Raw genomic sequence first — 23,603 nt, 5'->3', positions numbered from 1 at the left:
TGGCCTACTTTATTACAGTGAAAACGCCTCAGCATTTTTAGCTCTGTTTCCCCCTCATGGGTTTCCTTTTTATCCTTTGGTAAACTAACGTTAATATCTTCAGTGAGATCTCCTTTTCCCTTACCACCTGAGGATTTCTCTTTCCCCAATTTCTAGCCCTCACAGATTGAAATTGATGTTGGTGGCCAAACTTTGATTTATGCATCAACTCATAATCATCTGCCATTTCCGCTGTTTGTCTTGCAATCTTAACTCTTTGCTCTTCCACATGAGTTCTCACAACTTCAGGAAGTGAGTTTTTGAACTCCTCCAAAATATCACTCTAACAGCATCATATTTGATCTATTTTCAATTACCTTATCCACTTATCAAAATTACTTTGTTTGATCCTTTCAAACTCAATATGTGTCTGACCAGGTTCCCTTCTTTGATTCCTAAAGTGTTGTCTGCAGTCTTCTGGTACTGGTTCATGTGCACTTCAAACAGCTTTTTTCATCATACTCTCCAGATATCTCCTCTGATAGTGATGCAAATATCTCACCAGCTCTAACTGCCAACTTCGTTTGAATCAACAATACCTACATAGTCACTAGCCATTTCATTTATTTAGACACTTCTTGTTGAACTTAGGCAACGCTTGGGTATATTTAAACAAACCATCACCATGCCTTTGGCTGCAATGGGATTGCTCTCCATCACTGTCCTCATTACTACTCCGCCTTTTCACCTCTACCTCCAACATTTTAAGTTGACTTTGAGTTTTCAGTTCCAACCTCTGAAGTTCCAAAGTTGTCTCTTTCATCCTTTCTTCTGCTTTTAATTGTAGTTCAAACTGTTTCATTTCCTTTTCATGTTCAAGTTACTTCATTTGCAATTGAATTTTACCTATTTACAAAGATTCTTATGGCATTCCTGGCAATTGTAAATGCCATAATTATTTTCCCTTTCCTGGCAGACACAGGGCAATCTCAACTCCAGCTTGTTTGCCAATTCCAAAAGCTTTGTCTTACTCACTTCTGGAAAACTACTGGTTTTAGATTAGATTACAGTGTGGAAACAGGCCCTTCGGCCCAACAGGTCCATACCGACCTGCCGAAGCGTAACCCACCCATACCCCTACATTTACCCCTTACCTAACACTACGGGTGATTTAACATGGCCAATTCACCTGACCTGCACATCTTTGGACTGTGGGAGGAAACCGGAGCACCCGGAGGAAACCCACACAGACACGGGCAGAACATGCAAACTCCACACAGTCAATCGCCTGAGGCGGGAATTGAACCCAGGTCTCTGGCGCTGTGAGGCAGCAGTGCTAACCACTGTGCCACCGTGCCGCCGTGGTGTGATTTCTTTCACCCTCACTGCTACTATCTATCTTCTATGGTTAAGCCATCTTATCTGCTCATTGTGGATCCCATGTGACTTCATGTTTTCTGTTAGCCAGCAATAAGGAACCTTCTCAAAGGCCTTGCTAAAGCCTACATAAACATCTATCACCCTGCCCTCAACAATTATCTTTGCTACTTCCACAAAAAACTCAAATAGGTGTATGATAAACAACCTTCTTGCACAAAGCCATGTTGTTTATCATTAATCAGTCCATATTTTTCCAAATGTGGGCAAATTCTGTTGCTAAAATCTTTTCCAACAATTTCTTTACCACTGATGGAAGACTATCAAGCTGTAATTTGCAGGATTATCACTGTTGACCTTCTTAAACAAAGGCACAATGTTTCTCCAGATATTCTCCAGATCTCTTGAGACTAAAGATACAAAGATTTCATACAAGGCCTCAGCAAATTCCTCACCTGACTCCCTCAGCATTCTGGGATAGATCCCATCAAGTTTCGGATTTGTATACCTCAATACCTTTCCAAACACGCAACACCATCTCCTTTTTAATATTGACATGACCTATAATATCTACGTAACTGTCCCAACTACCATCCACTATGTCCTTCTCCTTTGTGAATACCGACGCAAAGCATTTGCTAAGGACGTCACCTACTTCCTCTGGCTCCATACACAAATTCCCTTCTTTGACCATGAATGGACATACCCATTCACTCCCTAGCTACCCCTTGCTCTTTATATATGCATAAAATGCCTTGCAATTTTCCTTAATCCTGTTTGCCAAAGACACTTCATGATCTCTTTTAGGTCTCCTATTTCCTGTTTGAGTTCTTACCTGCTATCTTTGTATTCTTTGAGTGCTTTGCCTGTCTTTAGTTTCCTAAATTTTATGTATGCCTTTTTCTCTTTGACTAAGCTCTCAATTTCTCTTGTCATCCAAGGCTTTCAAATCTTGCCATCCTTATCCTTCATTTTCACAGTAACATGCTGGTCATGTACTATAATCAACCAGCATTTAAAGATTCTCACATGTCAGATATAGATTTACCCTCAAACAGCCAGTTCCTATCTAATATTGCCACCATTAGCTTTTGTCCAATTTATTAATATCATCTGAAGACTACTCTTATCCTTAGTCATTAGTAACTTAAAACTTGAAAAATTATGGTCACTCTTCCCAAAATTCTCCCTCTTTGAAACTTCAATCACCTGGCTGGACTCATTCCCCAATACCAGGCCTGGCCACTTCCCTATTCAGAGTACTTACTTATTGTTTCAAAAAAAACATCTTGGACATACCTACCAAACTCTGCCAACTTGCCCCCCCCCCCCCACCCACCCCCCATCCAAACTCCTGACACTAAGAAATTCCCAGTCTATTTAGGGTAAGTTAAAATCACCCAACACAACAACACTGTGGTGTTCACGTTTTTCTATAGTCAGTCCAAATATCTGTTCCTCTATCACTTCCTAGCTGTTGGGTGGCATGTAATATAATTCCATCAAAGCAACTGCAACCTTCCTATTCCTTAGCTCTACCCTAATGGCCTCGCCGGATGAACCCTCCAAGGTCATACATCTCTTTCAGTATAGTTGCAACAATGTCCTGTATTAGTAATGCAATTCCTCCACCTCTCGCCTGAAAAATCTAATCCCAAAATGCTAAGCTGCCAGTCTTGTCCGTCTCTCATCCAAGTCTCCTTAATTGCTATATCATAGTTACATGTAGTAATCCAAGTTCTAAGTTCATCTGTTCAAAATATCTTGCATCATGAAGACTGATGCAAAATCTGTGTTAATTCCTCTCCCCTTAGCTTATTTTCTTTGCACTCACTTAAACACTCATAGTACCTTGACCTTTCCTAGTCTTTTAGTATACTGCCTATTCATTCAGAACTTACTGACTCATAGTAGGTCTTCATTACCTTGTCTTTTAGTGCAGACAAATGTCAGGTAACTTATCATAATTGCCAGCAGTGGACAGTCAAGGAGGTAGACATGTTACTGTACAGTACCATACCAGATCAATATCATATCTATGGTACGTACTAGCGTAGTTATGTGACTTCATCTGCAGGAAGTGCAGCCATCTCCAGCTCCTCACAGACCGCGTTAGGGAACAGGAGCTAGAGTTGGATGAACTGAGAATTATTCGAGAGGCTGAGAGGGTGATAGAGGGAAGCTACAGGGACATAGTTACACCAGAGAACAGAGGTAGCTGGGTAACAGTTAGAGGTGAGAAGTGGAGGAAGCAGGCAGTGCAGGGATCCCCTGTGGTCGTTCCCCTCAACAATAAGTATAACGCTTTGGATACTGTTGGGGGGACGGCCTAGCAGGGGTAAGCAGCAGTGACTGGGTCTCTGGCATGAGGTCCGGCTCTGAGGCTCAGGAGGGAAAGGGGAAGAGGAGGAGATCGCTAGTTATAGGAGACTCTATAGTTAGAGGGACAGACAGGCGGTTCTGTGGACATGAGCGAGACTCTCGGTTGGTTTGTTGCCTCCCGGGTGCCAGGGTCCGAGACGTCTCGGACCGTGTCTTCAGAATCCTTAAGGGATTCCTTAAGGGTGTGCAGCCAGAAGTCATGGTGCACATTGGCACCAACGACATAGGTAGGAAGAGGGGTGGGGAGGTCATTCAGGAGCTCAGGGAGTTAGGCTGGAAGCTAAAAGCGAGGACGGACAGAGTCGTCATCTCTGGGTTGTTGCCGGTGCCACGTGACAGTGAAGCAAAGATTAGGGAGAGAGTGCAGTTGAACACGTCGCTGCAAGGATGGTGTAGGAGGGAGGGCTTCAGGTATTTGGACAATTGGACTGCATTCTGGGGAAGGTGGGACCTGTACAAGCAGGATGGGTTGCACCTGAACCAGAAGGGCACCAATATCCTAGGAGGTAGGTTTGCTAGCACTCTTTGGAGGGGTTTAAACTAATTTGGCAGGAGGATGGGATCCGGACTTGTAGTCCAGCAAGTAGGTTAGCTGTTTTTCAGGATGTCCAAGAATGTAGGGAGGCTGTGGAGAAGGTAGCACTGACAGGGAATACTTGTGGACACAGAGATGGGTTCAAGTGTGTATACTTCAACACAAGGAGTATCAGAAATAAGGTGGGTGAACTTAAGGCGTGGATTGGTACTTGGGACTACGATGTTGTGGCCCTCATGGAAACGTGGATAGAAGAGGGACAGGAATAGTTGTTGGAGGTTCCTGGTTACAGCTGTTTCAGTAAGATTAGGGAGGGTGGTAAAAAAGGAGGGGGTGTGGCGTTGCTAATTAGAAATGGTATAATGACTGCAGAAAGGCAGTTCGAGGGGGATCTGCCTTTGGAGGTAGTATGGGCTGAAGTCAGAAATAGGAAAGGAGCAGTCACCTTGTTGGGTGTTTACTATAGGCCCCCCAATAGCAGCAGAGATGTGGAGAAACAGATTGGGAAACAGATTTTGGAAAGGTGCAGAAGCCACAGGGGAGTAGTCATGGGCAATTTCAACTTCCCAAATATTGATTGGAAGCTCTTTAGATCAAGTAGATTGGACGGGGCGGTGTTTGTGCAGTGTGTCCAGGAAGCTTTTCTAACTCAGTATGTAGATTGTCTGACCAGAGGGGAGGCCATATTGGATTTGGAACTCGCTAACGAACCAGGACAAGTGATGGGCTTATTAGTGGTGAGCATTTTGGTGATGGTGACCACAATTCTGTGACTTTCACCTTGGTTATGGAGAGAGATAGGTGCATGCAACAAGGTAGGTTTTACAATTGGGGGAAGGGTAAATACGATGCTGCAAGACAGGATCTGAGGAGCATAAGTTGGGAGCATAGGCAGTCAGGGAAGGATGCCATTGAAATGTGGACTTTTTCAAGGAACAGTTACGACGTGTCCTTGATATGTATGTACCTGTCAGGCAGGAAAGGGATGGTCGTGTGAGGGAACCTTGGTTGACGAGGGAGGTTGAATATCTAGTAAAGAGGAAGAAGGAGGCTTACATAAGGCTGAGGAAACAAGGTTCAGACAGAGCGTTGGAGAGATACAGGATAGCCAGGAGGGAGCTGAAGAAAGGGGATTAGGAGAGCTAAGAGAGGGCATGAAAAATCTTTGGCAGGTAGGATCAAGGATAACCCCAAGGCCTTTTATGCAAATGTGAGAAACATGAGAATGACGTGAACGAGGGTAGGTCCAATCAAGGACAGTAGTGGGAGACTGTGTATTGAGTCGGAAGTGATAGGAGAGGTCTTGAATGAGTACTTTTCTTCAGTATTTGCAAACGAGAGGGACCGTATTGTTGATGAGGAGAGTGTGAAACGGACTGATAAGCTAGAGGAGATACTTGTTAGGAAGGAAGATGTATTGGGCATTTTGAAAAACTTGAGGATAGACAAGTCCCCCGGGCCTGATGGGATATATCCTAGGATTATGTGGGAAGCAAGAGAGGAAATTGCAGAGCCGTTGGCAATGATCTTTTCATCTTCACTGTCAACGGGGGTGGTACCAGAGGACTGGAGAGTGGCGAATGTTGTGCCCCTGTTCAAAAAAGGGAATAGGGATAACTCCGGGAATTACAGGCCAGTTAGTCTTACTTCAGTGGTAGGCAAAGTAATGGAAAGGGTACTAAGGGATAGGATTTATGAGTATCTGGAAAGACACTGCTTGATTAGGGACAGCCTGCACGGATTTGTGAGGCCTTACAAGTCTTGTCTTGCCTTACAAGGCTAATTGAATTCTTTGAGGAGGTGACAAAGCATGTGGATGAGGGTAGAGCAGTGGATGTAGTGTACATGGATTTTCATAAGACATTTGATAAGGTTCCCCATGGTAGGCTTATGCGGAAAGTCAGGAGGCATGGGATAGTGGGAAATTTGGCCAGTTGGATAGAAAACTGGCTAACCGGTCGAAGTCAGAGAGTGGTGGTAGATGGTAAATATTCAGCCTGGAGCCCAGTTACAAGTGGACTTCCGCAGGGATCAGTTCTGGGTCCTCTGCTGTTTGTAATTTTAATTAATGACTTGGAAGAGGAAGTCGAAGGGTGGGTCAGTAAATTTGCAGACGATACGAAGATTGGTGGAGTTGTTGATAGTGAGGAGGGCTGTTGTCGGCTACAAAGAGACTTAGTTATGATGCAGAGCTGGGCTGAGGAGTGGCAGATGGAGTTCAACCCTGTCAACTGAGAGGTTGTCCATTTTGGAAGGACAAATAAGAATGCAGAAAACAGGGTTAACGGTAGGGTTGTTAGTAAGGTGGAGGAGCAGAGGGATCTTGGGGTCTATGTTCATAGATCTTTGAAAGTTGCCACTCAGGTGGATAGAGCTTGTAAGAAGGTCTATGGTGTATTAGCGTTCATTCGCAGAGGGATTGAATTCAAGAGTCGTGAGATGATGTTGCAGCTGTACATGACCTTGGTAAGGCCACATTTGGAGTACTGTGTGCAGTTCTGGTCGCCTCACTTTAGGAAAGATGTGGAAGCTTTGGAGACGGTGCAGAGGAGATTTACTAGGATGTTGCCTGGAATGGAGAATAGATCGTATGAGGATAGGTTGAGAGTGCTAGGCCTTTTCTCATTGGAACAGCGAAGGATGAGGGGTGACTTGATAGAGGTTTATAAGATGATCAGGGGAATAGATAGAGTAGACAGTCAGAGACTTTTTCCCCGAGTACAACAAAGTGTTACAAGGGGACACAAATTTAAGGTGAAGGGTGGAAGGTATAGGGGGGATGTCAGGGGTAGGTTCTTTACCCAGAGAGTCATGGGGGCATGGAATGCGTTGCCTGTGGGAGTGGCAGTGTCAGAATCATTGGCAACCTTTAAGCGGCAATTGGATAGGTACATGGATAGGTGCTTAAGCTAGGACAAATGTTCGGCACAACATCGTGGGCCGAAGGGCCTGTTCTGTGCTGTATTGTTCTATGTTCTATGTTCTAACACACTGCATGTGCTTCACCCAAACGTGCATGTCTGAAAGTCAAATGGGAGTAGTCCTTAGTCCAGTGAAGAGGGCCTATGGTCAGTCAAAGGATACCGCCACAGTTAGTTAAAACATCATTTGATCTCAGTCCAAGGATTTGGTCATGGTCAGTAAGGCTTTTGCATCAAGGCCTGGGATCCGTAATCTTGCAGTCAGGGATTGGACCATGGTCAAGTCCAAATTGTCTGGTGATTTCTGGTAAGTCATTCAGTGAGTTGCACAGAATCAGTCCAAGGCTTCTCCTGGTCCTTGGACATTAAAGTTCAGGGGAGTTATCAGGAGGCATGAATGTTAAGGAATTTGGGGAAGTCAATTGTGGGAAATGGAGCTCAGACGCACAGGGTCAATCATCGCAAGGATGGGCAACTCTAGATATAAGGGCAGGAGCCAACATAGAATAGACAGGGAGGTCAAGGTGACAGCAGTATTTTCAAGGGTTCAGAGGTATCCTGTGTGGAACCTCTCAATTCTAGATCCACACAGTGCTATTATTGAAGCAATTTGTGCAAGATCATATCATTTTATCTTCTTTCCTCTTCATGAGATAAGCCCTGGCAGTTGGCTTTACCAACATAGCTGGCTCCTATGAGGTGCACAGACATATTAAACTTTTTAGAGCACCATAATGTGGTAAAACCCATTTGAAAGGATTCTATTCCATCAATGTTCAGATCATTTTTGACCATCACTACTATATCTTAGAAGTCTGTGCCAGGTGCCCTGGAAGCTGCCATGTTGTCACATCCTTGATAATCTCAGATTTATGCTCCATTACAAAATGGCTACAAGGAGACATGGGTGATTCCCTCATCATACGAGACAGAATGTAGGGGTGGAAGACTGCTTTTCAGAATGCAGGGTTGTGACAAGTGGTATTTCACAAGGATCAGTGCTGGGACCTCTGCTGTTCGAGGTCTACATAAATGATTTGGAGGAACATGTGGCTGGTCTAACTAATACGTTTGCAGATGACACAAAGATTGGTGGAGTTGCGGATAGTGAGGAAGATTGGCAGAGGATACAGTAGGATATAAATCTGTGGAAGCATGGGCAGAAAAATGGTAGATGGAGTTTAATCCAGAAAAATGTGAAGTGATGCAATTTTCAAGGTCAGTACAGGTGGAAATTATTCAGTGAATGGCAGAACCTTAGGAGTATTGATATGAAGAGGGATCTGGGTCAGTAGGTCCATAGATCATTGAAGGAAATGGCACAGGTAGATAAGGTAGTGAAAAAGGCCTGTGGTATGCTTGGCTTCACTGGAAGGAGCCATGAATACAAGTATAGGCAAGTTATGCTGTAGCTTTATAGAACTTTAGTTAGGTTAGACTTGGAATATTGTATACAGTTCTGGTCACTACACTACCAGATGCTTTGGATAGGGTACAGAAAAGGTTTACTAGGATGTTGTCTGGTATGGGGGATTTTAGCTATGAGGAAAGGTTAGATAGAGTGGGTTTGTTTTCATTGGAACACAGGAGGTTGAGGGTTAACCTGATAGTAGTTTATAAGATTGTAAATGGCATGGATAGAATGGAAAATATGGGGCCTTTTCCCAGGGTGAAGGGGTCATTTACTAGAGGATACAAGTTCAAGGTGTAGAGGAGGATTAAAATAGATGTGCATGTCAACGTTTTCACACAATGGGTGGTGATCGTCTGGAACACACTGCCAGATGATTGGTGGAAGCAGACACAATAGCAGCATTTGAGAAGCACCTGGACGAATACATGAATAGGAATGGATATGGATCCTGGAAGTGAAGTAAGTTTAGTATGCATGGGTAAAATATGTCAGCTCAGGCTTGGAGAGCCGAAGGGCTGTTCTTGTGTTATATTGTCCTTTGTATGACTGGTGACTCAATTTGTAACCTTCTGATAGAGGCCAAATATGGATTCTTTCACAAGGGCCACAGTACAGCAGATGATACACATCATGAAGATGAGATTCTGATGCTTGAAATAATTTCTGATGCCTTGTGGTACACTCCCGACAGAATTTGCTGTCATCTTAGTATGCTGTGCTAAACACAACTGAAGCAAGCAAAGAGGGGAAATGATGGATGCTGAAGAGCTGGGAAAGTGGCAGCAGTCCTCCGAGGAAGGTGAGAACACTGAGCAGGAGAAACACCACTTCACCATGATAGAACAGTGTACAGCAAGGCAAAGCGGACTTCACTGACACCTGCTCCTAATAGATCTAAGTTAGGTAAAGATATAATTCATTGACTGTAAACCTGTTGCTTCAAAGACAATCAGCCTCTTTTTAATTCCAAATGTAAATGCAGCTTTTTTATTTGCTGTTGCTTCACTTTATTTATAAATAAAAGTTAACAAATGTTTGCAAGCTCCACAAATCTGATGCTCCCATGTTCAGCCGTGATAGCACATAATGTCAGCATGTGTGTTATGAAAAGATGGGCACTCCTTCAGAAAGAGTTCTAACATCAAATGCCATGAAGGAAAGGTAACTTCACTCTTGTAACTGCAGCTCAAGTGACAATTGATCAAATGAATGATAATTTAAAATACCAAAATATTTACAAATGTCATACTCTATTTACATTTAAGTGTCACCCATGCCACTGATATGGCCTCAGAAGGTTTTACTTCTCATTACCTTCTCAATATGTTTATGTGCGGTCTTAGTACCTGTGGCTCTGAGGGGGTTCAGCAGGAGCCTGTCAGTCATGAATGTTTGGGTGGATGACCGCAGCAGTGTAGCTACAAGTCATCATAACCAAATGTAGGGACAATTCTGAAGAATCTACGTAGTTAGATTCACAACAGTCTTGATGACAAAAACTACACACCACATACAATCTCCTATGAATGTAGTTGCTTTGCTCTACCCTGTCCTCTGATGTAGCATTTCTTTGTATCTGCTAACCACTTGGCTTCTATCTCAACTTCCTTTCTGATGGTATTGCTTCCAGATCAAAAATAGTCAGGCCACATGGATCAGTATTTATCATCGAAGAAAGTTACAACTGATGTGAGCTCTTAATAACTGATGCAAGCTCTTAAAAGTCCTTTCCAAAAATTCCTAAAAACCATTATAAATACACATATATTTTAAATAAATGACATGTTTTCTCTATTGTATGGCTTTCAGGTCAAGGTTCACCACATATGCAAGAAATTCTATATTGCAGAGCACCAACATACACAACTAACATTTTTATGAATGCCAGACAACTGCTCAGTGTAGACTCTTGGCAACAGATGGCTGTCATTGTACTGTCTTAGGTCTCTATGCATGGCACACACAGGATGATCAGTCATTGTTAACTCTTGTTCTCTTGATAGCCTAAAATTGCTAGGACTGAGGGGCAGGACAGAGAGCAGCAGAAGTTTTTCTTGCAGAGAATATGTGCATTTATGCTGCTTCTGGTAAAGCACCCACACAGACATGTAGAAATTTCTACATGCAAAACTCTCCTGTAAAAATGCTATCCCTTATTCCCAATTCTTCTGCCTCCGACACATCTGCTCCCAGGAAGACCAATCCCACCACAGAACACATCAGATGCCCTCCTTCTTCAAAGACTGCAATTTTCCCTCTCACGTGGTTGATGATGCCCTCCAGAGCATCTCATCCACTTCCTACACCTCCGCCCTCAAACCCCACCCCTCCAACCACAACAAGGACAGAATAGCTCTGGTCTTCACCTTCCAACCCACAAACTTCCGTACACATCACATTATCCTCTGTCAATTCCGCCACTTATAAACGGACCTCACCACCAGGAATATATTTCCCTCCCCTCCCCTATCCACTTTCCATAAAGACCATTCCCTCCACGACTCTCTTGTCAGATGCACGCCCCCTCCCCCCACCAACCCACCCTTGCCTCCCAGCACTTTCCTCTGCCCACAACTAACCCCCTCATCTCCGTCCAAGGCCTCAAAGGGGCCTTCCACATCCATCAGAGTGTTAACTGCACTTGCACACATCATTTACTGTATCCATTGCTCCTGATGCAGTCTCCTCTACATTGGGGAGACAGGACGCCTACTTGCAGAGCACTTCAGAGAACATCACCGGAACACCCGCACTAACCAACCCCTGTGGCCAAACACTTCAACTCCCCCTCGCACTCTGCCAAGGACGGGCAAGTCCTGGGCCTCCTTCATCGCCGCACCCTCACCACCTGATGCCTGGAGTAAGAACACCTCATCTTCCACCTTGGGACACCCCCTAAACACATGGCATCAATGTGGATTTCACCAGTTTCCTCATTTCCTCTCTGCCATCTTATCCTAGTTCCAATCTTCCAACATGGCACCACCTTCATGACCTGTCCCATCTGTCCATCATCCTTCCCACCTATCCACTCCACTCTCCTATTACCATTACTCACACCTCGGTCTACCTATCGCACTCTCGGCTACCTTCCGCCCAGCCCCACTCCCCCTCTCATTTATCTTTCCATCCTCTTGGCTCACAAACCTCATTCCTGATGAAGGGCTCTTGCCCGAAACATCGACTGTCCTGCTTCTCGGATGCTGCCTGACCTGCTGTGCTTTTCCAGCACCCCACTCTCAACTCTAATCTCCAGCATCTGCAGTCCTCACTTTCTCCATGTAAAATTTCTTTGTTGTGTTTGCATGTCAGCTGTATTTCATACAGTGGTAAGCCTTCTTCTTTTTGAAACTTTCTGGTTTTTCACTGGCATCCCTGAGGACCACAACAGTTCAATCAATAACATCCTGTATGTGCAAACTCAATGACTGTAGCAAATTCAATTGCCTTCTGAGTTTGGTTGGTCCCATCAGTGGAGAAAGCCATGTCACTGCCAGCCTTGCGGTCATTGTGATGCATCCATTTAGTTGCACTCCTGATGTCCGTGGATTCTTCCTTGCAGGCCATGTTGCTGCTGTGATGGAACAGTGGCTTTTGTTTGATCGAGCCAGTTCCTATTTCCAGAAGTACCTTTCTGAAGCCTGGGCACTCTGGTTTATTAGCCCCATGTGAAAGAAAATCAAGTTGTTTTAACAGCTTCTGAGGTGGCAGGGGCTTAATATGCTGTCTCTCCGACCATCCTTCATGAATTCCTGCAACTATTGAGGTGGCACAGTGGCTCAGCGGTTGGCACTGCTGCCTCACAGCGCCAGGGATCCGGGTTCAATTCCCACCTCGGTTAACTGTCTGTGTTGAGTTTGCACATTCTCCCTGTGTCTACGTGGGTTTCCTCCGGTTCCTCTGGTTTCCTCCCACAGTCCAAAGATGTGCAGGTTGGGTGAATTGGTCATGCTAAATTGCCCGTAGTGTTATGTGCATTAGTCAGGGGTAAATGTAAGGGAATGGGCCTGGGTGGGTTGCTCTTCGGAGGGTTGGTGTGGACTTGTTGGGCCGAAGGGCCTGTTTCCACACTGTAGGGAATCTAATCTATTTACTGCATGCAGTAAGAAATGTCTGTCATTTAAACAATCTGGTTTCCAGCATCTGCAGTCATTGTTTTTACCCTGTCATTTAAACAACTCAAACGAGGTTCAGAAAGTTTGCACACCTGGTGACTTGTAGAGAATTTAGGTACAAGTAAATGTTCTTTGCCAAACTGAAGCATGAGTTAAATCTGACCTATTGTCAAGTCTGTAACTATACCACATGCATGGCCCACAGCCGTTCCTTTCCCAATTCAAAACTTCCAGTCTCCCCTCTTTGTAATTAGTGGTTTTTCTTTGTTTTAGTCTTTCAAATTCTAATTCAAGTTTTATTTCTCTAGTTTTCCTCTCTTAAGAATGCAAGTTGTTTCATTTCCTTTTATTTCATTTTAAAATTTAATTTTAATTCAAGCTGTTTCTTTTGAAACTGAATCACAGATAACATCACTGAGTCACAGAATTGTTGTGGCAAAGAAGGCATTTAGCCCATTGTATCTGCAATGACTCTTCAATTGAGCGTCATTTAGGTGAAAGTGGGTACTACAGATGCTGGAGATTAGAGTCAAGCTTCTCGGACAGCAGTAGGCGGAGAGGAGATTTGATAAGGGTTTTCAAAATCATGAGCAAGCTGGATATAGTAGATAGGAAGAAGCTGTTCATGCTTGTAAAACATACAATAACACAAGGAAATAGATTTAAAGTGATGTGTAAACTAAGCAAGCATGATCTGAGAAAAAAACATTTTCACTTAATGACTAGTTATGCACTACTGGAAAATTGGTGGAGTCCGCTGTGCTTTTCCAGCACTACTCTAAAATTGAGTATCATTACCTAGTGCTGAACTCCTGCTGTTTATTCCCTGTAACCTTGCACAGCTTTTTTATCTAAATAATCATCTAATGCCCTTGAATGCATCAATTGAACTTGACTCCACCAATTTTCCAGGCAGTGCATAACTACTCATTAAGTGAAAATGTTTTTTTCTCAGATTACATTTGCTTTGTTTATACATCACTTTAAATCTATACCCTTGTATTCTTGTATGTTTTACAAGCAGGAACAGCTTCTTCCTATCTACGATATCTAGCTTGCTTATGATTTTGAAAACCCCTTTCAAATCTCCTCTCATCCTGCTGCTCTCCGAGAAGAACACTCCCAACTTTCTCAATTGCTCCTCAGAATAGAAGTTTCCTGCAGCCACTCATGTAAATCATTTCTGCACCGTCTCCATACACCTTTCTTACAATACTATACCCACAAGTGTACAAATACTCTGGCTGAACTCTAATAAGTATTTTGCACTTCAAAATTACCCCTGCTTTTATACTCTATGCCCCTATTAATAAAGCTGAAGACCCAGTATGCTTTATTAACTGCTCTCTCTACCCGTCCTATCAACTTCAAAGATCAGTACACTTATACACCCAAGTCCCTCTGTTCTTGCTTCCCCTTTAGAATTACACCCCTTATTTGATATTGTTCTTCAATGCTCTTCTGACCAAAGAGCATCATCTTACACGTATTACTCTGAACTGCATCTACCACCTGTCCACCAACTTATTATGTTCTCTTGGAGTTCTCCACTTGAGAAAAGTTAGGTAAACAGCCAAGCCAGTTCAGAGCAATCCAGAACAAACAAATGTGAAAAAGGTGAAAGTGAGCCCAACCAAACCACCCACAGAAAACTCAATTGTATTACCTTAGAGGCATGAGAATTTATCTGATCTAGCCCCAGAGTATTTTGAAGGAGGTCATCATAAAACTTTTGGGTATCATTTCTAGTTTGTATGTTAGACCTTAGTGGGCTGACCCACAAAGGGAAGCAGTTCTTAAATGGCTGATCACCCATTCAGCTGTAGGGTGTTTTTCCCACCATGAGGGCACATTATAAGTAAGTGATACCAGACTGCTTTTATGAATTTCATCCTATCATTGCCAGTAATATTCCTACCAGATCTCTTAACCTGAAATCATTGCAAAAAAGAAAGAAAGTGAGATGAACTAAATTTAAAAAAAATAAATTTTGCGCAAATAATATTTTTGTTTTAACAACCAAAAAGTTGCATCTCATTTGCTCACCCTGATGTGCTTTGGGAGGTTTTACTTCATTAAAATTCTGACCAGTGACACAGAATTTCCTAGATGGACAATCATACTCGTTAGCGACTGCCAATGACATTAAAGATGACATATAAATTCAAGCTGTTGATATTGCCCACTCTTCCATGTTCCTTTTCTGCTTCATGTAATGCTTTCACAATGGTTTTTTCTCCATTATAATTGCTTTTCATTTCATTTGTGTTATCTGTTTCTTGATATGAGCTGGGTGAATGTCTCCTACCGCTATTTGTCAGACTGGTTTTCTTTCTGCTGATCTTCCTAGAATGTCTTTGCTTTCAATCATCTATCCACCTCTTTGCATATCTATGATACAGCCTTTTTTTTTGTAATATTTGATGCAACATAGTCAATCTTACTTTCTGATCTATCATGTTGAATTTTGCTTATTGCCTCTCTTTGATCTTGAAAATAAATGACTTGCTCAGAATATCTGCAACCCTGTGTCTGAGATAATGCACTCATAAACCTTTGAAATAAGGTTTCCCAGTTGACTCCTGATTTTTACTGTGTGCTATCTTCCTCTCATCAATTTCTTCTCTCACAATGTGGCCGCTAGTTGAATAAACCAAAATGACAACAAATGCAGGTTTATAAAATGCATTCCCAACACATGGGTGGCACGGTGGCACAGTGGTTAGCACTGCTGCCTCACAGCGCCAGAGACCTGGGTTCAATTCCCGCCCCTGCGACTGACTGTGTGGAGTTTGCACATTCTCCCCGTGTCTGCGTGGGTTTCCTCTGGGTGCTCCGGTTTCCTCCCACAGTCCAAAGATGTGCAGGTTAGGTGAATTGGCCATGCTAAATTGCCCATAGTGTTAGTTGAAGGGGTAAATGTAGGGGAATGGGTCTGGGTGGGTGCGCTGCGGCGGGTCGGTGTGGACTTGTTGGGCCGAAGGGCCTGTTTCCACACTGTAAGTAATCTAAAAAAAAAAGTAATCTAAAAACATGGCATCATTAAAGATGACCAGCAGTTACCATTATGTCCCTGTGCATGCATGGAAAACTGAGGTCAGTAATTCAGAAAGTTCCTGTGTATCATCCCTCCTTTTGTATTGCTATGTCATTTCTGGTTTCCAACAAAGTATGGGATTTGAAATTCAAAGCCAGTGAATTGAATTTTGTTGCACAACAAAGTGCTGGCTGACTGGATATGTGACTGGCATTTCATTTATACAATTGACAAATCTGTTAATTTTTGAATTAGTAAATATTATAAATTCCTGATTGAAAATGAAACACGTAGTCAGTTCACTTAAAGAAGGCTCTAATCTCACTGTCTAACAAAACTCTGTAAATATACACATGCATGCACAGTGCTCTATTGAGTAGTAGTGTCTTAAACGCAGTCTAAACTATGTGGTAGGCCTAAGAGCTGAACAGTGACTGGGGGAGAAAAGAGATCAAATAACCATATAGCCAATGCACAGTCAAGGGGAAAAATATTTGGACAGACGTAAAACACCTAAGGAAGTTTGATTTAGATTGGTAAAAGAACGGTGAGAAGGGAAGCAGTAGCCCAGATGGCAGAAAGATAGATCATGAGAGTTTGAAGAAGAGGAAAAAAGCATGTGTGCAGAAGCAAAAGCTGGAACCATCTAGTAAGAGTGGTAAAGGAACAAACAAAATTGGGATGGCAGTGCATGGGGATGATGGGAATAGATACCAGAGGAGGCAGAGGGCATTGAGTCAGTTATGCAGATGAGAAGGCAACAGCAGCATTGGGAGAAGACCAGCAGTGAATGACGACAAATAGAGAAGGTGCAGTAAGGTAGAGTGGCTGATAAACATGATCTGTGGAGCTGGGCAAAAAGGCATGGAAATACGTTTTTCCATTCATTCATGAGATGTGGTCAAGACTGGCTGAACCAGCATTTATTGTCAATCCCTAGTTGCCCTTGAAAAGGTGGCAGTGAGCTGAATGCTGGAACTGCTGTGGTCCATTTGCTGTAGGTAGACGCACAATTTGACACTGCAACACCTGAAGGGGACATGATTGAGATGTATAACATCATGAGGGGGGGACATATGGTACACAGAAGAAACATTTTCCCTTGGTAGAGGAATCAATGATCAGGGACATTGACTTAAGGTAAGGGATAGAATGCTGAGAGGAGATGTAAGGAAAGTCTTTATTTTAATCCAGAGGGCGATGGAAACCTAGAACTCACTGCCTGTAAAAGGTAGTATAGGTAGAAACAGTCATAACAATTAAGTATTTAGATGGACACTTGTATTGCCAAGGCATACAAGGCTATGGGCCATGTTCTGGAAAATAGGATTAAAATAGGGTGATTGTTTTTGTCCAGTACATTATGGATGGACCCAAAGGGCCATTTTATGTGGTTTATGATTAAATGACTGTCGACCTCACAGTTCAGAATTCTTCCCAGTTTTGTGTCACCTGCAAACTTTGAACATGTCCATATTATTTGTGTATATTTGAAAAGATTCCCAATACTGATCCATGGGAACTCCACTACAAACCTTCTTCCAGCCTGAGTAATATCCATTGACCATTCTTCTGTATTTCCTATCAACCATGTTATTTAATCTATGTTTTATTTGGATTACTGTCCAGAATGCACCAGCTAACCAATTTGCATGATCTTCTTATGCCATTTGAACTGTTATACCTTTTGAGACATTTTAAAATATTCTTGCAATTCTGTCTTGATGAGTTCAGGACAAAAAGTTTCAACAGCATTTCTCTTTTCTAAGCAATATTCAAGCTTTATACCTGCAAGCAACTATTAATTATATTTTTCTTTCTCAAACTTCAAGTGTTGAGTGAATATCTCAACTATTTCTACTTTGGTAGCGCATACTTTTAACTCTATTCCAATCTTTTCTGCCACTCCTTTTAAATTGTCTTTGTTAATTGTTACAAAGCATTCAATGACATTTGATTTTCCAAGGAAAGCTTCCATAACAGCCATAGCCATCTTTTACTTTTCAATAACTGCAGCAAAAGCATTGTGCATGTATCTGTTGTTTGTTTAAACTCTATCTAGCACTAGTGTATTCATCTCAGCCTGTGAATTTAAAATCCAGCAAAGAGCATCCAATTTTGTTGTGATCCCCACCTGATGACTTCTATTAAGAAATTATAGCTTGCAATTAATAGCTGAAAGAATGGCATGTTAAGATGTTTTCTGCACCTCGAACAATCAAATCATCCAAACTTACTACCATTAAACCTTAGATTTAAAGACAGTTCCAACAACATAACAATTCCATAAATCTCTGTTCAAGGTTTTATTCATGGGCATGACTATTGCGGACTCTAGACTTTTCTCCATTTCCCCAAAAATTAATAGATCTGACCTACTGTATCTGCAATGAGCTTGATTGCTACTTTAAGAGATGGGGTCTGGTTTGCAACTTTAATCCTTTCCTGCATTAAGCAGGCAGCAGAAATGAAGGCAGGTTTTCTGGCTATATTTCTCTACGGTCATCTTGTTTGGCATTCAGCCTACATTCTGTCCCAATTCAGGATGGCAAAGTATGGCTCAGAAATTCCATGGCTCAAGTAATGTCAAGACAAACTATGAAAATTGCACCCTTAACCATGATTGCACTGACATTTGTAGTTCACTATAGTTCAAAAAATATAAATATTTATTAGTAAAACCAAAATTTGTTTTTATTAAACTTATTCATTCTAAAATATTCAAAATTTTAACTAAAGTGAAACTTAAGTCAGAATTTACCTCTACGTAACGTTTTCTGTCGTGGTAGAATTGCAGGAACTGCTACATAAAAAAGAAAAGGAATTAGTCTTCATTGTTTTTGCTGAAAATCATGCATTTGAAAAAGTTCATTTTTAATAAGTGGAGACAATGGCCTAATGGTATGTTTGCTGGATTAGTAATCCAAAGAGATGGTTAATTTTCTGGGAACTCATGCTCAAATTCACCATGGTAGGTGGTGGAATTTTAATTCAATTTGGAAACCATTAAACCATTGCCAATTGTTGGAAAAAACATCTGGTTCACTGACATAATTTGAGGAAGGTAATCTGCAATCCTTACCGCGTCTACATGTCGTCCAAGCCCACAGCAACGTGCGGAACTCTTAACCAACCTCTAAAATGGCCTGGCAAGCCACTCAGTTCTAACAACCATAAGAAGAAACACCTGGCATTGACCTAAACACAAGAATTGACAAACGCAAGCAGCCCTATTAATTCTGCAAAGTACTCCTTACTAACATTAATGGGCTAATGCCAAAATTGAGAGAACTAATCACTGACAGAAAAGGGACATGAGATAGCTTTGGCAAATAGAGTTAAAGAGAATCCAAAGGGTTTTTACAAATACTTTAAGGAAAAAAGGACTATGAGGGAGAGAATAGGACCCCTCAAAGATTAGCAAGGCGGCCTTTGTGTGGAGCTGCAGAAAATGGGGGAGATACTAAACGAGTATTTTGCATCAATATTTATTGTGGAAAAGGACATGGAAGATTTAGACTGCAGGGAAATAGATGGTGACATCTTGCAAAATGTCTATATTACAGAGGATGAAGTGCTAGATGTTTTGAAATGCATAAAAGTGGATAAATCCCCAGGACCTGATCAGGTGTACCCTAGAACTCTGTGGGAAGTGAGGGAAGTGATTGCTGGGCCTCTTACTGAAATATTTGTATCATCGATAGTCACAGGTGAGGTGCTGGAAGACTGGAGGTTGGCTAACGTGGTGCCACTGTTTAAGAAGGGTGGTAAGGACAAGCCAGGGAACGATAGACCAGTGAGCCTGACATCGGTAGTGGGCAGGTTGTTGGATGGAATCCTGAGAGACAGGATGTACATGTATTTGGAAAAGCAAGGACTGATTAGGGATAGTCAAGTGGCTTTGTGCATGGGAAATCATGTCTCACAAAAGACTGAGTTTTTTGAAGTAACAAAAAGGTTGATGAGGGCAGAATTGTGGATGTGATTTATATGGACTTCAGTAAGGCATGCAACAAGGTTCCCCATGGGAGACTGGTTAGCAAGGTTAGATCTCACGGAATACAGGGAGAACTAGCCATTTGGATACAGAACTGGCTCAAAGGTAGAAGACAGAGGGTGGTGGTGGAGGGTTGTTTTTCAGATTGGAGGTCTGTGACCAATGGAGTGCCACAAGGATTGGTGCTGGGTCCACTTCTTTTCATCATTTATATAAATGATTTGAATGGGAGCATAAGAGGTACAGTTAGTAAATTTGCAGATGACACCAAAACTGGAGGTGTAATGGACAGCGAAGAAGGCTCCCTCAGATTATAACATAATCTTGATCAGATAGGTCAGTGGGCTGAGAAGTGGCAGATGGAGTTTAATTCACATAAATGCGAGGTGCTGCATTTTGGGAAAGCAAATCTTAGCAGGACTTAGACACTTAATGGTAAGATCCTAGGGAGTGTTGCTGAACAAAGAGACCTTGGAGTGCAGGTTCATAGCTCCTTGAAAGTGGAGCCGCAGGTGGATAGGATAGTGAAGAAGGTGTTTGATATGCTTTCCTTTAATAGACAGACTATTGAGGACAGGAGTTGGGAGGTCATGTTGCGGTTGTACAGGACATTAGTTAGGTCACTGTTGGAACTCCTGTCTCCTTCCTTTTAGAAAGATGTTGTGAAACTTGAAAGGGTGCAGAAAAGATTTACAAGGATGTTGGCAGGGTTGGAGGGTTTGAGCTATAGGGAGAAACTGAACAGGCTAGGTCTGTTTTCTCTGGTGCGTTGGAGGCTGAGGGGTAACCTTATAGAGGTTTACAAAATCATGAGGTGCAGAGATAGGATAAATAGACAAAGTCTTTTACCTGGGGTGGGGGAATCCAGAACTAGAGGTCTTAGGTTTAGGGTGAGAGGGGAAAGATATAAAAAAGACCTAAGGGGCAACTGTTTCATGCAGAGGGTGTTACGTGTATGGAATGAGCTGTCACGGAAGGAGGCTAGTACAATTGCAACATTTAAAAAGCCTTTGGATGGGTATATGAATAGGAAGGTTTTGGAAGAATATGGGCCAGGTGCTGGCAGGTGGGACTAGATTGGGTTGGGACATCTGGTCGGCATGGGTGGTTTGGACCAAAGGGTCTGTTTCCGTGCTGTACATCTCTATGACTCTATGCGTCATCAAGCAGCAGATTTACATAGTCATACTCTCAGGCAGCTGAGAGAATTTGGCATGACGGTGAATACCCTTGCCAACTTTTATAGATGCGCCATCGAGAGCATTCTGTCTGGATGTATCACTTCCTAGTAAGGCAACCGTACCATTCAAGATCGGAGACAGTTACAGAGAGTGGTGAACTCGGCCCAGACAATCAAAAAGGCCAACCCTCCCATCTTTAGAATCCATCTACCAGGCCCGCTGTCAAGGAAAGGCCGTCAGTATTCTCAAAGATCCATCCCACCCTGGCAATACTTTTCTACAACCTCTACCATCGGGAAGAAGGTACAGAAGCCTGAACACATGCACCAGCTAGTTTTGAAACAGTTTCTACCCTATTGTTGTTAGAACACTGACTGGACTCACAAACCTGTAGCATTCGTCCATCCCTATGTTTTTGTTTTGCCGTTTTTTACCTATTATTTACTTATCTATGCTATTTAACTATGCCATCTGCCTGTATTGCTTGCAAGATAAAACTTTTCACTGTGCCTCGGTACACATGACAATAAATTAAATTTAATTCAATTCAATACCTCAAACAACATTCAAAACTATACCATCACCATCCTTGAGAATATCCTATCCCAGCAGCAGAACAGACCAGCAGAGGTGACAACATAATGGAGAGGGAATTGCCCTCCCAGACATCAATATTGATTTCGGACTCCATGTCCAATGGCATCACGTGTAACATGGACAAGGAAATCCCCTGCTACCTTTCAATGGGCCACCCCCATCCCATTCAACTGATGCATTAGTACTCCCCTCTGTGCTGAACAGCACTTGGAAGAAGCGAGGAGGTGATGAAAGCACAAAATTTACTCTGGGTAGGAAACTTCAATGTCTGCCATCAAGAATGGCGTTGCAGCAGCACTACTGATCGAGCTGGTCAAGTCCTAAAGGACATAGCTGATAGACTAGGTCTGCAGTAAGTGGTTAGGGAACCAATAAAAGAGTAGAATATACTTTACCTCACCACAAAAAATCTGCCTGCCACTGATGCATCTGTCCATAACAGTATCATTAAGAAAGACCACTGCATATTCCCTGGGGAGAGGAGGAAGTCCTATCTTCATTTTTAGAAGATTTTCACCATGATGTGTGGCACCATTGTTGTGCTAAATGTGATAAGTTGCGAACAGATCTAGCAACTCAAAACTCAGCATCCATGAGGCACAGTGGACCATCTGCAACGGGACAATCGTACTATAACAAAATCTGCAATCTTATGGCCCAGCATGGCTCTCCACTCTGCCACTACCATCAAGCCAAGAGATCAACCCTGGTTCAATGAAGACTTCAGGATGGCATGCTAGGAGCAATACCAGGCACACCTACAAATGAAGTCTCAACTTGGTGAAGTTATAAAACAGGACTACTTGTGTGTCAAACAACATAAACAAAAGAGCTAAACAATTCCACAACCACTGTATGAGATCTGAGTTCAGTAGTCAAGCCACATCCAATCAAGAATGGTAGGTGGACAATTAAACAACTCATTGGAGGAGGAGGGGCCACAAATACCTCCATCCTGAATAATGGGAGCTCCTTAACATTAGGACAAAGATAAGGCTGAAACATTTATAACAACCTTCAGCCAAAACTGCCATCTCAGCCTCCACCAAAGGTCCCTAGCATCACAGATGCCTGTCTTCAGCGAACTTGATTTATTCCATATGACATTTTTTGAGGTTTGGATACTGCTAAGGCTGTGAGCCACAAACAAACAAAATATAGAAGCTTGAATCCAAGGTATACAGCCAGAGGCTGGAAGAACACAGTAAACCAGGCAGCATCAGGAGGTGGAGAAGTCAGTGTTTTGGGTGTAACCCTTGTTCAGGACTGGGGGTTGGAGCAAGGTGAGGTGCAGATGCAGATAAATGGAGTGGCAGAGGTTTTTGGGTGGGGAGGGGGCGGAGCGGTGAGGTAGGGGAACACCTGGTTAGACGGTGGGAGGAATAAATTGGGTTGGTAGCTGGAAGGAAGAGTCATTCAGAGGAATGGAAGGAAGGAGGAGGAGCTGGAAAGGGAATTGGGGGATGGGATGGGAGGTTATTTGAAATTGGAGAACTCAATGTTGAGTCCTCCGGGCTGGATGCCGCCCAGGCGGAAGATGAGGTGTTATTCCTCCAATTTGCATTCTGATTCAGTGACAATGGAGAGGGACAAGAATGGAAGTTGGTGTTGGTAAAGTGCTAGGAGCAAACACATTGTGTGGTCCCTTTAAAAATCAGGAGCTTTTTCTGTGCTTAGAAATTTAAAATGGATGTCTGTAAGCAGCATCTTGAAAGTTTGCCCAAATTGAAAAGTCTGTATTGAAAGCCATACAGTTAGCAGGCCAAGCAGCGGTTTTTAATCAAGACAACAGGATTTTGAATTGATTCAATTAATTTGAATCAGTACTCAGATACCAATAACATATCAAATTTACATCTGATAGTTTTGAAAACATAGGACCGATCCTATTGTAAAAAAAATTAACTTGTCATCACAGTTATAAAAGAAGGGGGCAGTTGGACAGACCCCCTAGAGCTAAACGTCATCTGCCAGAGCTAATGCCCCTGAGCTCGCTCTATCTCTCTCTCTCTCTCTCAAGGGAAAGAGAATTGTTGGCTCTCACAGTCATCTATGCCTAAGAAAAGCA

This window comes from Chiloscyllium plagiosum, unplaced genomic scaffold (genome assembly GCF_037043375.1).
Source record: "Chiloscyllium plagiosum isolate Xiang-an unplaced genomic scaffold, Cpla_swu_hap1 HiC_scaffold_6, whole genome shotgun sequence".
NCBI classification, from domain to species: domain Eukaryota; kingdom Metazoa; phylum Chordata; class Chondrichthyes; order Orectolobiformes; family Hemiscylliidae; genus Chiloscyllium; species Chiloscyllium plagiosum.
The sequence above is the reverse complement of the archived record's forward strand: the minus strand, read 5'-3'. Positions refer to the sequence as shown.